The following is a 12,909-nucleotide window of genomic DNA, read 5'->3' on the forward strand; positions in this document are numbered from 1 at the left end:
TCAAGACAAATTATTTATTTAAACAAATAAGAGTAATATGATTGCTTAAAGGGATAGTTCACCCCAAAATAAAAATTATCCTATGATTTACTCACCCTCAAGCTATCCTACAGTAGGTGTATATGATCTTCTTTCAGATATACACAATTAGAGATGTATTTAAAAATATCCTTAGTCCTTAGTTCAATCTTGTATGCCCCAATCTTAATCTAGTAATTATGATCTCTTCAGATCAGTGTCAGACCTACCTGACACTCTTCCTTTACCCACTGTTGGCTGAATTTGAAAGAAATGTCTACCTTTTATATCTGAATCCCTCTGATGTTGCCATATTTTCAGAATATTATTTTTGATTATTGATTTAATTTCGTTCTATGGCCTTTTTAGCTAAGACATCTGCCTTTTCATTTCCTCTTAAGCCAATATGAACCGGAACCCACAAAAACTCGACTTTTATATTATTTTGATTAAGTGAATATAATTCTTGAATAATCTCTATTACCAAGTCTTGTCTAGTTTCTGACTTCTGCTCATTCACACCTATTAGGACTGAGCTAGAATCTGAACATATAATTGCCTTGGATATTTTAACTTCACTAATCCACTTTATTGCCATAATTATTGCACACGTCTCTACTGTATACACTGATAAACGATCCGATATCTTATTGTTATCTTATTGTTCTTATACTTTTGATTTTGGAATTATGAATGCAGAACCCACATGACCTGTTTTTTGATCTTTTGAAGCACCTGTGAAAATGTTCCCCATATCTTGACCCCACATACTCCCTTACATTATATAGCCTACCTCTGATTCATGAGGTCCTATTGCAGGTGCTTTAGCACCCCAAGAAAGACAAAATCACCCCTATAGCACCCCCTACAGATTTTTTTCCTGGGATATGCAGGCTGTAGCCTATATATAAATAAGCTGATAATAAAAAAATAAACAAAATAAATAATTAAAGAACATTTGAGTCTTTACGCATGCATAGGCCTAATTCATGCAGTGCAATAATGAAGTAATTTGCAGCTGTTACACTTTTTGTAATGTCATTATATAGCATTTTATTTTAAAAATGGAGCACTTGTGCTAAGTAGGCCTGCCCACAACTAAAGATATTTCTAGTGAACTAGTCGTACATTAGTCTATATTAAACTGATTAATGATAATATAATAAACCATCCTTTAATATATTGGCAGTAGCCTATTCTACCTCAAGCTCGCGCATAAAGCAATTGCCTCAAAGTACCAGCAAATTGATTATGAATGCGTCAGGGGAAAAGACATTTAATTATTTATTAAGTGCTTTCTGAGTGACTATCGGCTGAAAAGATGAAGTTGCCGAATGCCGACACTGACTCGCCATGGGGAGTGCACATTTTCATACAGACTAGCCTAAATAATTAGAGAATATTACCAAATCGAGTGAGCGAGTTTTATTTTATTATTCATATTAAAAAAAATAATAACCTGTATATTACTCCCCCTCAGCACCTCCCATCAAAATTTTCTGGCGCCGCCCCTGTGCTCTTGTCATGTAAATGACCACATCCGGTCTCGGAATATAAAAAACAGGCCTTTTTTCGTATCCGTTTTCTGGTGATTTTATTTTGTTGTTATTCGAAATATAAAATGAAAATCAAACCATTTTTAAAATTTTACTCATCCATTTTTGACCAAGAAAAAGAAAAACGCGTTGTATTTCAATTGTAATTTTTGTATTTTAAAACGAAAATCAAATAGCCACTCTTTTTTTGTTTTTTAATACCCGTTTCTAAATGGAAAGTCGAATGACCAAAAGATACACGGACCCTTGCCAGACAGGGGTTTTTATGCTTTCAATATTCATTCATTCATTCATTCATTCATTCATTCATTCATTCATTTTCTATTGAACCATTTTTGTTCACTAGAAAGTTCAAATGAAACAGTATAATAAATAATGTCATATTTACTACCCTACAAAGGCAAAGTGCAGTACTTACGCAAACACTGAAACTGTAAAGTTTTTACACCACATTTTTAAAATAAAATGTAAACACTTTTTTCATTTTTTTTTTTTATTTGTATTAATTATAATTTTGGGGGGCACGGTGGCTTAGTGGTTAGCACGTTCGCCTCACACCTCCAGGGTCGGGGTTCGATTCCCGCCTCCGCCTTGTGTGTGTGGAGTTTGCATTTTCTCCCCGTGCCTCGGGGGTTTCCTCCGGGTACTCCGGTTTCCTCCCCCGGTCCAAAGACATGCATGGTAGGTTGATTGGCATCTCTGGAAAATTGTCCGTAGTGTGTGATTGTGTGAGTGAATGAGAGTGTGTGTGTGCCCTGCGATGGGTTGGCACTCCGTCCAGAGTGTATCCTGCCTTGATGCCCGATGACGCCTGAGATAGGCACAGGCTCCCTGTGACCCGAGGTAGTTCGGATAAGCGGTAGAAGATGAATGAATGAATTATAATTTTGCAGTCCGGACATATTTTTGACATTAGTTGCATGTCGAAAAGACAAAGGCAGTTTGAGACAACTGTTCTAGATGTAGGCCATAGTGGCTTGTTTTGGTGGTAGGATAAGTACAGAAAATAAGTGTAAGAATTTCCATGGCTCACTGTAAAGGTAACCATTTACCTCATCAGAAACCTGGTTGTCCGTCATTAGGGTGTTCAATAAGCTGTTCACTTGAATGTCATATGGGCCCACACTTCCTAATGTGAATGTTGGGTGCTTGTTTTGGAGACACCTTGATGCCTGATCTATGTAGATGAATAATAATGAAAAAAATGACACATTTGGCAACCATGTTGATTTTCATTAACAATATAAATGGAAAATGCAGATCTGATAACATTGTAAAGATATGTTTATTACAACATGGTGTGAAATGTTATTTCTCATGTAGCTTATGTGGAAGCAACCCGTCCCCCCAACCATGAGCAAGGTATACATTGTGGAAATAAAAATTGTTCAATTACAATAAATGAAACAAAATCATACCTTCCATTGTGTGCTCTACAGTAGGTCACTTGGTGCCCTTTAAATACAGAAGTAACAGAGTTTTTTAACTGATAGATCTCCTCTTATCCATCCAGAATTCTGGATTCCAAGATGTTACAATGTACTGCACAAGAGTTGGAAAACATTTAAATCTTCCAGATTACTGGCATTCATTATATGAAATTAGTTTGATAGATGATAAAATATAACATTATAAAAATGACAGCTCTAAGCACATAATATACATGACAGAATGTATTTAAAAAGCAGAGCTTTTTCTCATTCATTAATCACATTACCATTTTGTTAAAATCAACACATTTAAAATAACAGATCCCTTAGTAATTACATTTGAACAGCATTCAAAAATCAGATTTTGATTTAGGTGATGACTTGAGGTCAAAATATTCATATGTAACAGAATAAATCAGTAATGACTTGAGGTCATCATATTCATGTGTAACAGAATAAATCAGTAATGACTTGAGGTCATCATATTCATATGTAACAGAATAAATTAGTGATGATTTGAGGTCATCATATTCATATGTAACAGAATAAATCAGTGATGACCTGAGGTCATCATATTCATATGTAACAGAATAAATCAGTGATGACCTGAGGTCATCATATTCATATGTAACAGAATAAATCAGTAATGACTTGAGGTCAACATATTCATATGTACAGTGTTGTAATGTAACGGAATACTTCGTTACTGTGCTTAAGTAGAAATTTCACGTATCTGTACTTTACTTCGCTATTTAAATGTAGGTCAGCTTTCACTTTTACTCCACTACATTTTCTAGATAAAATGTATACTTTTACTCCGTTATATTTCAACTAAGCATCTTCCTTACTTGTTACTACAAAAAAAATCCGAAGAAATGTGTGCGACTGCAATAAGGGAGGTTTGGCGAATCACTGCTCATAGATTACATTACGCTCCGCGCGCTCTACAGAGAAGCACAGGGACGCCCAGCGGCCACGCGCAGTCAGAGCTGGAGGCATTTATCTATAACGTTAATCGGCAGAAAGCCGCAAAGAGGCAACCAAAAGCAGTGAAATGTCACTATTCTTATTACCAGAGTTGTAACACAAACAAAATATTAATGCAAAGAATCCATTCAATACTAAATAAAAATAACATTTATTGATTTGGTCTTTGTCTTGTGAATTTTTTTTTTTGACTGCATTCATTGGACACACTGTTTGTAGAGAATGCACACATACATGAAATTTTGCCACTTTTGCCAATAATACCATAATTATAATTAATTAATAATTAATAATTACCAAAAGTTGGCTTACTATGTAGTCATATAATATATAATATAAAACTCTTCTTGAAAATCACTGAAATTTTACTTTTTACTTTTACTTCAAATACTTAAGTACATTAAATATTAGAAAATGACTTTTGATACTTAAGTACAGTATATATCAGATACTTTATGACTTTTACTTGAGCAATATTCTAAAAGGTAACTTTCACTTCTACCAAAGTCTTTTTCTAGTACGATACTTGTACTTTTACTCAAGTATTGCTTTCTAGTACTTTAAACAACACTGCATATGTAACAGAATAAATGATCTGTTTCAATCGGTTCTACCTGGATCTCACAGCGGATCACAGTAGGGTCTCAAATTCTGTTTAATGGTGGTTTGAGCTGAATGATCCATGCGGTGCTCAAACTAGCGCTGCTTTGTTCCGCATTTCGTTTGCAAACCTGTTCTTACAATATACTGTATTGTAGGAATACTATTTAGACAGTATAAATTCTGAAAACATTACTGTAAGAAGACTGCTGTAAGAAGATCTGAGCTTTAATGAAACATTATCTTGATGTGCAGGATAACAAAAATAATAACAAAAATGACAAAAAAAATAGCAACAAAAATAAGTTCAGTATATGTCAGGAAACTGTGTGTGAGATGGAGACTGTGAATGAGACAAAGAAACAGTCATATCCTGCTGCACATACTGTCTGACCGCCTAGGATAAAAACAGATAGACAGATATAGATAAATGTAAGTCTAATTAAGGAATATAACAGACCTATTCTTTGTTATTACTGGCATCCTTACCATTGCACAATATCCATCACCCATATCTTTGCATCAAGGACATTTATGAACTCATCTGCAAGTTCAGGGTATGAATTATAATTGTTTGGAACTTCTAACACACATCCACAAAACACCTGTGCAGAAACGCAGAAATTTCCTGAGCCGAACATCACTACAGTGCTTGATGAACCTCTTAAGATAATCCATGATCAGGCATTCTCTGTTATTTAGTGTTTCATGTTGTGATATGGATATAACTTTTCTTGCTGTTGGAGTAAGGCTCATCATCAATTAATTTAGTCCCCCTGGAGGTAGGTTCAGATTTTTCAACACCGGACTCCAACATTCTGCTATGTAAGCTGGATCTTACACAATTTCTTTGTGTGCCACATCAAGTAAGATCTGCTTGGCATCAGTGATAAGAAGTTCCACATCATGAGCTTCCAAGAATTCAACTCATTCTTCTCATGCAGAGACAGATGTAAAGTCTCTCATTGCTTCTTCAACAAGCTGCTTTTCCTCTTGAGAAACTATCTCCAGAAATTGTTAGACAATAACACAGAAAAGGCTTGGCCAGCACAATGAGAAAGTATTGAACAGTGTTATAACCAAGAACCATCACTTTAGTTACATTTTCCCATTCATCTTTCATATCATGCCTTGTCATGGGTACTTTTAGTGTGTTTCCAGATGTACATTTCATGATAAATGTACCCCAATACTCACTCAATGCATCTCTAAAAATTCTAAACTGTTGCTTTAGACAATGCAGTTCCATTTCCTTCTAATGCAGCTACTTTTCTTCTGCAGTACTGTCTTATTGCTATCCGCTCTCCAAATCTGGAGCGACGTCCACCGCCGAACTGAAGGGCCGAGCGACGTCCACAGCCGAGCTGAAGGACTGTCAATACCCCTGATGCACAGCGGCCTGACCCATCTTGATGACCAGAGTAGGAAGAAGGGTGGGAGGGTGGGAAGGATCCTCTGCCATGGGCCTGCAACACCCACCGCGGAAGAAGTGAGGCGACGTCCTCCTCGGACGGAACCGGAAGCGGAACGGTGTCCCTCATCAGAACAGATGTGGGGCGATGCCGCAGGGCACCAAAAAAAAATATATATATATATATAAAAAGGTGCAAAACCGGGATGGTAACATCCTCCGCAGATGAAGTGAGGCGACGTCCTCCTCGGACGGAACCGGAAGTGGAGCGGTGTCCCTCACCGAAAAAAATGCAGAGCGATGTCACCGACAAAAGAAAGGGCCAGAAGGACTGACGGAACAGTCCAGGGGGAGAAGAAAAAAAGCCGGTCCGAGCTAGAAGCTATCCTGCTGGGTCTTAGTTTAGGCGGAATCATTCTGTCACAACCAGGACTGAAGGATGACAGACCCGTATGCAGGATAGCTTCAAATGATCGGGGTTTAATAAATGACATACATGAAACAGGAACACAGACGAAATCTAAACAAAACAAAGGATGATGAAATAAAGACGTTACACAAACATCGCACTAACAGGACAATGACGGTACACATGACGATGATTCCGGGCTGCTATCAGCAATGGGGCATGATTAAATAGACAAAATAATGACAATGGGAAACAGGTGTGTGGAGACGGGAGGAGCAGACGAAGGTGGGGCAGACATGTGACTTTGATTTAAGTAAGTTATTATTTATTTTTCTAGAGTATGAAAGAGTTTAATGTTTGTGGACGTTCTGAGGCATGTTATTCCCAAATGCAACATCAACTTGAACATCTGGTTTCAGACCCCAACTTTTCAAGCTTTCATAAAACTGTCCAAGATGATACGTTTCTTATCGCATTGCTCCACATGTTTTTCAGGTGATTGTGCCAGGTAGTTATTACACTAGCTTATAATACTGTATATGCTTATAAGCTTATTTTTTTCAGTCGAGTTTTCACATAGGCACTTGGATGTCTAGATAACATGTTGCAGAAGTGAAACTGGTATGGGAGGAAATGACCGAAACCGGGACAGGAACATATTCCTATGGCTCGGAAACAGAGGCAAATTCTTCCGAAACCAGTGCATTGTGGAGAAATGTGCTAATGCTGTCAAATAAATTAATCCAGTTTATTTAAAAATTTTTGATTTAAAAATGACTTGATTTGCTTTGTGCCTTGAAAGAAGTGAAGGGTGTTGAGACAGACAGCAATGTAAACCAGCTGTTTATTGAATGACCTTTTTAGAGATACCAGATGCAAGCTTTGGATTAAAGTGTAGAAAAACTACATAAAAGTATAGAAAACATTTTCTTAAGTCAAAATAATCACATGAAATAGTTTAAATGTGCTCAAGTAGTGTATGAATGTTTGTTTACTCCAGCACATAGACCCATTTTACTGGGAGGACTGGGACTCAGAACAGACCTGTTGATGTTTTTTTTTAGTGTTAGTGCTCAGGAAGAATCTAGAATAATACATAAATATGCAAAAAAAAAAAGTCAGATGCTTAGTTTCAGTTGAGACTGATTTTATTGATGGAAATCATAACAGATTATTATATTCTGAATATGTCAAAAGAAAATAATCAAATTGTTCTTTAAAGTTACAGTCAAACTAGATCTAAAAATCACCAAATGAGATGTTAGCAGACTAGGTAGGTAGCAGAATAAATTGCATGAACCAGCAAAATAAATCAAATCACTTTTTTCATTGGTTAACAGATTTGGAAAGAAAAAAAATCAACCCAAAGAATCATGATTATGAGAAGCTAATATTAAAAACAATCAAACTAAACTAACCTCAAACACAAAAATTATTGATTAAAATGATTTAATATATGAGATTAATTTTATTGGACTTTTTAAAGAATTTTGTCTCAAACCTTCACCAAGAGGTTTGTTTGATTAATCGACAACCACGTTTCCATCAGTGTAAGCGACACCCTTGTAGGTTCCACTGGTATTAAACTCCATCATGCTGCCATTATAGCAGGTACACATATGGACAAAATTGTTGGTACTTTTCGGTCAATGAAAGTCAGACATTGCTTTTCAACCATGCTTCAATGGAATTATTTAAAAAAAATAAACTCATGGAACGTGTGGAGTTTGCATGTTCTCCCCGTGCCTCGGGGGTTTCCTCCGGGTACTCCGGTTTCCTCCCTCGGTCCAAAGACATGCATGGTAGGTTGATTGGCATCTCTGGAAAAATTGCCAATTGAAAAAATTGTGTGTGTGTGTGTGTGTGTGTGTGTGTGTGTGTGTGTGTGTGTGTGTGTCCTGCCTTGATGCCCGATGACGCCTGAGATAGGCACAGGCTCCCCGTGACCCGAGGTAGTTCGGATAAGCGGTAGAAGATGAATGAATGAAACTCATGGAACAGGCCTAGACAAAAATGATGGTACCCCTAGAAAAGACTGAAAATAATGTGGCCAAAGGGACATGTTAATTCAAGGTGTGTCCACTAATTAGCACCACAGGTGTCTACAATCTTGTAATCAGTCAGTGGGCCTATATATAGGGCTCCAGGTAGTCACTGTGTTGTCTGGTGACATGGTGTGTACCACACTCAACATGGACAAATCAAAGAGACGGATAATCCGAATGGTAACAAAAGAGCCCAGAAAAACTTCTAAAGAGATCCAAGGTGAACTTCATGCTCAAGGAACATCAGTGTCAGATCGCACCATCCATCGTTGTTTGAGCCAAAGTGGACTACATGGGAGACGACGAAGGAGGACACAAATCATAAAAAAGCAAGACTGGAATATACCACACTACATGTTGACAAGCCACAAAGCTTCTGGATAATGTCCTATGGACAGATGAGACAAAAATTGAACTTTTTGCCAAGGCACATCAGCTCTATGTTCACAGACAGAAAAATGAAGCATATCAAGGAAAGAACACTGTCCCTACTGTGAAACATGGAGGAGGCTCTGTTATGTTCTGGGGCTGCTTTGCTGCATCTGTCTTGAATCTGTGCAGGGTACAATGAAATCTGAAGATTATCAAGGGATTCTAGAGAGAAATGTGCTGGCCAGTGTCAGAAAGCTTGGTCTCAGTCGCAGGCCACAGAAAGCTTGGTCTCAGTCGCAGGTCTTGCAACAGGACAATGATCCAAAGCACAGCTAAAAACACCCAAGAATGGCTAAGAGGAAAACATTGGACTAATCTAAAGTGGCCTTCTATGAGCCCTGACCTCAATCCTATTAGCATCTTTGGAAGGAGCTGAAACATGCCGTCTGGAAAAGACACCCTTCAAACCGGAAACAGCTGGAGCAGTTTGCTCATGAGGACTGGGCCAAAATATCTGCTGAGAGGTGCAGAAGTCTCATTGACAGTTACAGGAATCATCTGATTGCAGTGATTGCCTCAAAAGGTTGTGCAACAAAATATTAAGTTAGGGGTACCATCATTTTTGTCTAGGCCTGTTCCATGAGTTTACTTCTTTTTTTAAATAATTCCGTTGAAGCGTGGTTGAAAAGCAATGTCTGACTTTCATTGGTTAACATTTCATAGAATTTTTATATATTATTACTTTTGTCAGATTAAAGTTTTTTCTGTGACCAGTGTGAGTTTTTCTTTCATTGACCGAAGGGTACCAACAATTTTGTCCACGTGTGTAACCTTGATGAGGCCATTGAATTGGAGATCAACTGTAGCTTTACCAATTTCAACGGTACTGTAGCATTCACGGTTTTACCTGCAGGAACTTTGAAAGAAAATGAGAATAGATTCATTTCCTCATTAGTATCATTTGATTTATATGTACCCTCATTTCCAATATTTAGTTTATATTTTGATGACTCCTTCACAAGCAGTGGAATTCCTGCCTTTATGTCCAGGCTACTGAATTCCAGTTTGCATTTAAGAGCCCAGGAGGATGTTTGGGTGATTTTTTTTTTTTGGAGGCATCAATAATGAATTCTTGCATTTCAGGAATGATGTTCTGGTAGGATATGGATTTGATCTCTATGACAGTGGCATTGGGTGAGACTTCAGAAACTTTGCTATACTCCACATCAGAGAGCTCAGCAGACTTGATGTTGTTGATGAACATGAAACCTAAGCGATCACTATCACACCCTGAATGTCCTTTGATTCCCATGCAGATCCCAGAGGCAACATCAACTGAAACTTCTGGTTGCAGCCTGCCATTTGTCAAGCTTCATAGAACTCCCGGGAGTGACTTGTCTTGAATTTCATAGCGCCCAGACGTGTATTATTTTGATTTGGCCAAAGTGAAAGAGAGATGAAATGCTCTCCATCTTCAATTGTAAAGTCTTGCAAATTCCCAGCAGGAACACCAAACTGTTTGGACTGGCCATCAGTAAGCCACACCTTCATGGCTTTCACCATAGTTTCACAGACCCAAACACTGATCTTTTTCAACATCGTTCCATTTTTAGTGTCATTAAATTGGAAAGCATCTCCTCCAGTTCCACCAACTTCAACAACATTGGCCAGGTATGACATGATCTTGTTCTTAACCTTAAAAAGACAAACATTTCAAGATGAATAGAAAATAGTTCTTCTGATAAATAGGCATGTTTCATATGAATTGTGGTTATGGTAATAAAATGCCTGAAGCATGAGCTACTGCTATCATTTGCTGATTCAGCTCATAAAGCTTCATTAAACAACTGTATTATTAGATGACTTTATACATGCTAATGGCCAGGGTAACGTTTTACAAAAGAATTCCTTCCTCTGTAATTCTAATAATCTCTTTGATTACCTCGCCCACTTCCTGTTAGCACCATATAAAAAGCACATGGGCTAGTATGTCAGTGTGAAACTTATGACTTGTGAAAGTTCTGGGTAGTGTTATTCTGGAAAGCTTTATCTGTGTCTGAGACCCCTATGTTATACCATTACTAACATTTAACATAGTAAAACTTTGGGATCATAATGTTGTTGTTTTTTTTTAATAAACACAGAAGTGGGTGTTAACCCTAAGATTTCATTGACATCATCATGTTCAGAGTTGAGTTATGCACGCCTTGGGAAAATATAATAGTGAAATTTCATGAATCAGTATTCAGACATGAGAAGTAACTAATAAACAAGGTGGAGTGTGATGAAGCGGAGTTATAAAGAGCTTTATGTATCTTATGCCACACTGATTTACTTTACCAGCACTAACAAATTTATTTAGTAAAGATTAATGCACTGAAAAACCACACTGTAATAGAAAATGATCAGAATTATGCATTCATAATATGAGTTAAGCATTATCATATACAGTAACTTACAGTACTGCTGTAACGCTATAATCTACACACACAGTTAATAACATACATAATGTAATCAAGAATAAACTGAACACTTACAAGGAACTGACGAAGCAGGTAGCTTAAAATGCCTTCTTTAAAAGACGTCTTGTGAAGGATGCAAGTTTATGGATAAGACAGAAGCTGCATGCTCTCATATTTATATCAAATAAGAGAGTGGTTCTGGACCTTACTTCACACTTCCAAGTAACAGGTGTTTGTGTGCCCACGCTGCTCGTTGGAAATCAGATTTCACAAGACTTTCACCCCTCAGAAGCTTTTGAGAACATTTATTTGTTTGTTCGCTTCCTCCACACAAACACTGTACCATCAGGTCCATTCAAGATCAAGTTTATTTAACTGAATGAAGACAGACCATGCTCCTTTGTGTTTTCATTCACAAGTCCTTTATCTTTGACCATTTTTATGTATTTTCTCTTTTTTTTGTATCCTATTGGCCTTCTTTTTGCACACAGATGACCCTAGACCTAGATTCTCTTGGTCATTTTTGCTGTTTATTTTTAACCTCTTGTTCCAAATTTATAATTTGTGAATATAATATATAAATAATAATATATAATAATAATAATATAAGGGATATAATATTCAGAAGCCCAAACTTTAGTTTTCTTTGCATTTCTTTGGTTGAATTATGTTAAGGTTATTTAGAGAACTTTTTTCACATTGGTATAGACACAGTTTCTGTAGGATGAGCTATGTGTGCATTTGTATCAATTTGATGATGAGGTGAAGGATAACTATCTTCTAGAGTTGGGTCCGAGTCCACTTTGTCGAATACGAGTCAAGACCAAGTCCTTAAACATCAAGTCCAAGTCCGAGACCGAGTCCAAAAGGGCCCAAGTTGGACTCAAGTCCGAGTTCTTAAAGGCTGAGTCCGAGTCGAGTCCATCCGAGTCCAGAAAGTAATTAAATTAATAAAGATTATAAATTGGTATTGTAAATTTTTATATTCTATTAATATTTTAACATTTCAACCCATTAAATCAATGGCAATATAAAAATGTAATAAAAAATACCACTATTACAGCTTGTCACTATTAAGCTTATCACAGCTTAGAACGTGCCTCGCGGGCGCCTTAAATGCTCCTTGCGGGCGACCAGGTGCCCGCGGGCACCGCATTGGTAACCCCTGGTCTAAAAGAAAGGACTCCAGCTGATTTCCATCTTGGTTTAATCGATGGGCTGTAACACCGAAGAAGGACTGCATGGTTCGATCAGACCATATGTCAGCAGTTATGGACACAGATGATTGGGTCTGGAGCTTCCTTTTAATTGAATCTTTCACCTGATCAACCAACAAAGGAATGTGTTTTTCAGTGATTGTTTTTCTTGCAATGGGAGTGTATTTGTTGTCTATTACTTTCAAGAAATGCCTGAAATGCTGATTTTCAACGATTGACAGAGGTAAAGTGCAGCCAATGAGGAGATCCTTAATGATGGCATTATGAATTTCTTGTTGTCTTGGAGAACTTGCATCATAAAGTTGCACTGCTTGTTTGGTCAATTCTGGTCTTGCAAATCCTGCAATGCTGGGCTGTTGGTCTGTTGGTTGCTGCTGCTGTCTTTGGTACTCTCTTATTCTG

General features: G+C 37.4%; 1 protein-coding gene and 1 pseudogene across 4 annotated transcripts in view; both read right to left on the reverse strand.

Annotated features, from left to right (window-relative positions):
- LOC132843539 (NACHT, LRR and PYD domains-containing protein 3-like) overlaps nt 1-12,909 on the reverse strand; it is a 924,649-nt gene that overhangs the window by 235,940 nt on the left and 675,800 nt on the right. The gene's annotated exons all lie outside the window — the stretch shown is intronic.
- LOC132843547 (aerolysin-like protein) lies at nt 7,935-10,508 on the reverse strand (annotated as a pseudogene).

The sequence above is a fragment of the Tachysurus vachellii genome, chromosome 3 (assembly GCF_030014155.1).
Source record: "Tachysurus vachellii isolate PV-2020 chromosome 3, HZAU_Pvac_v1, whole genome shotgun sequence".
Taxonomy (NCBI): Eukaryota; Metazoa; Chordata; class Actinopteri; order Siluriformes; family Bagridae; genus Tachysurus; species Tachysurus vachellii.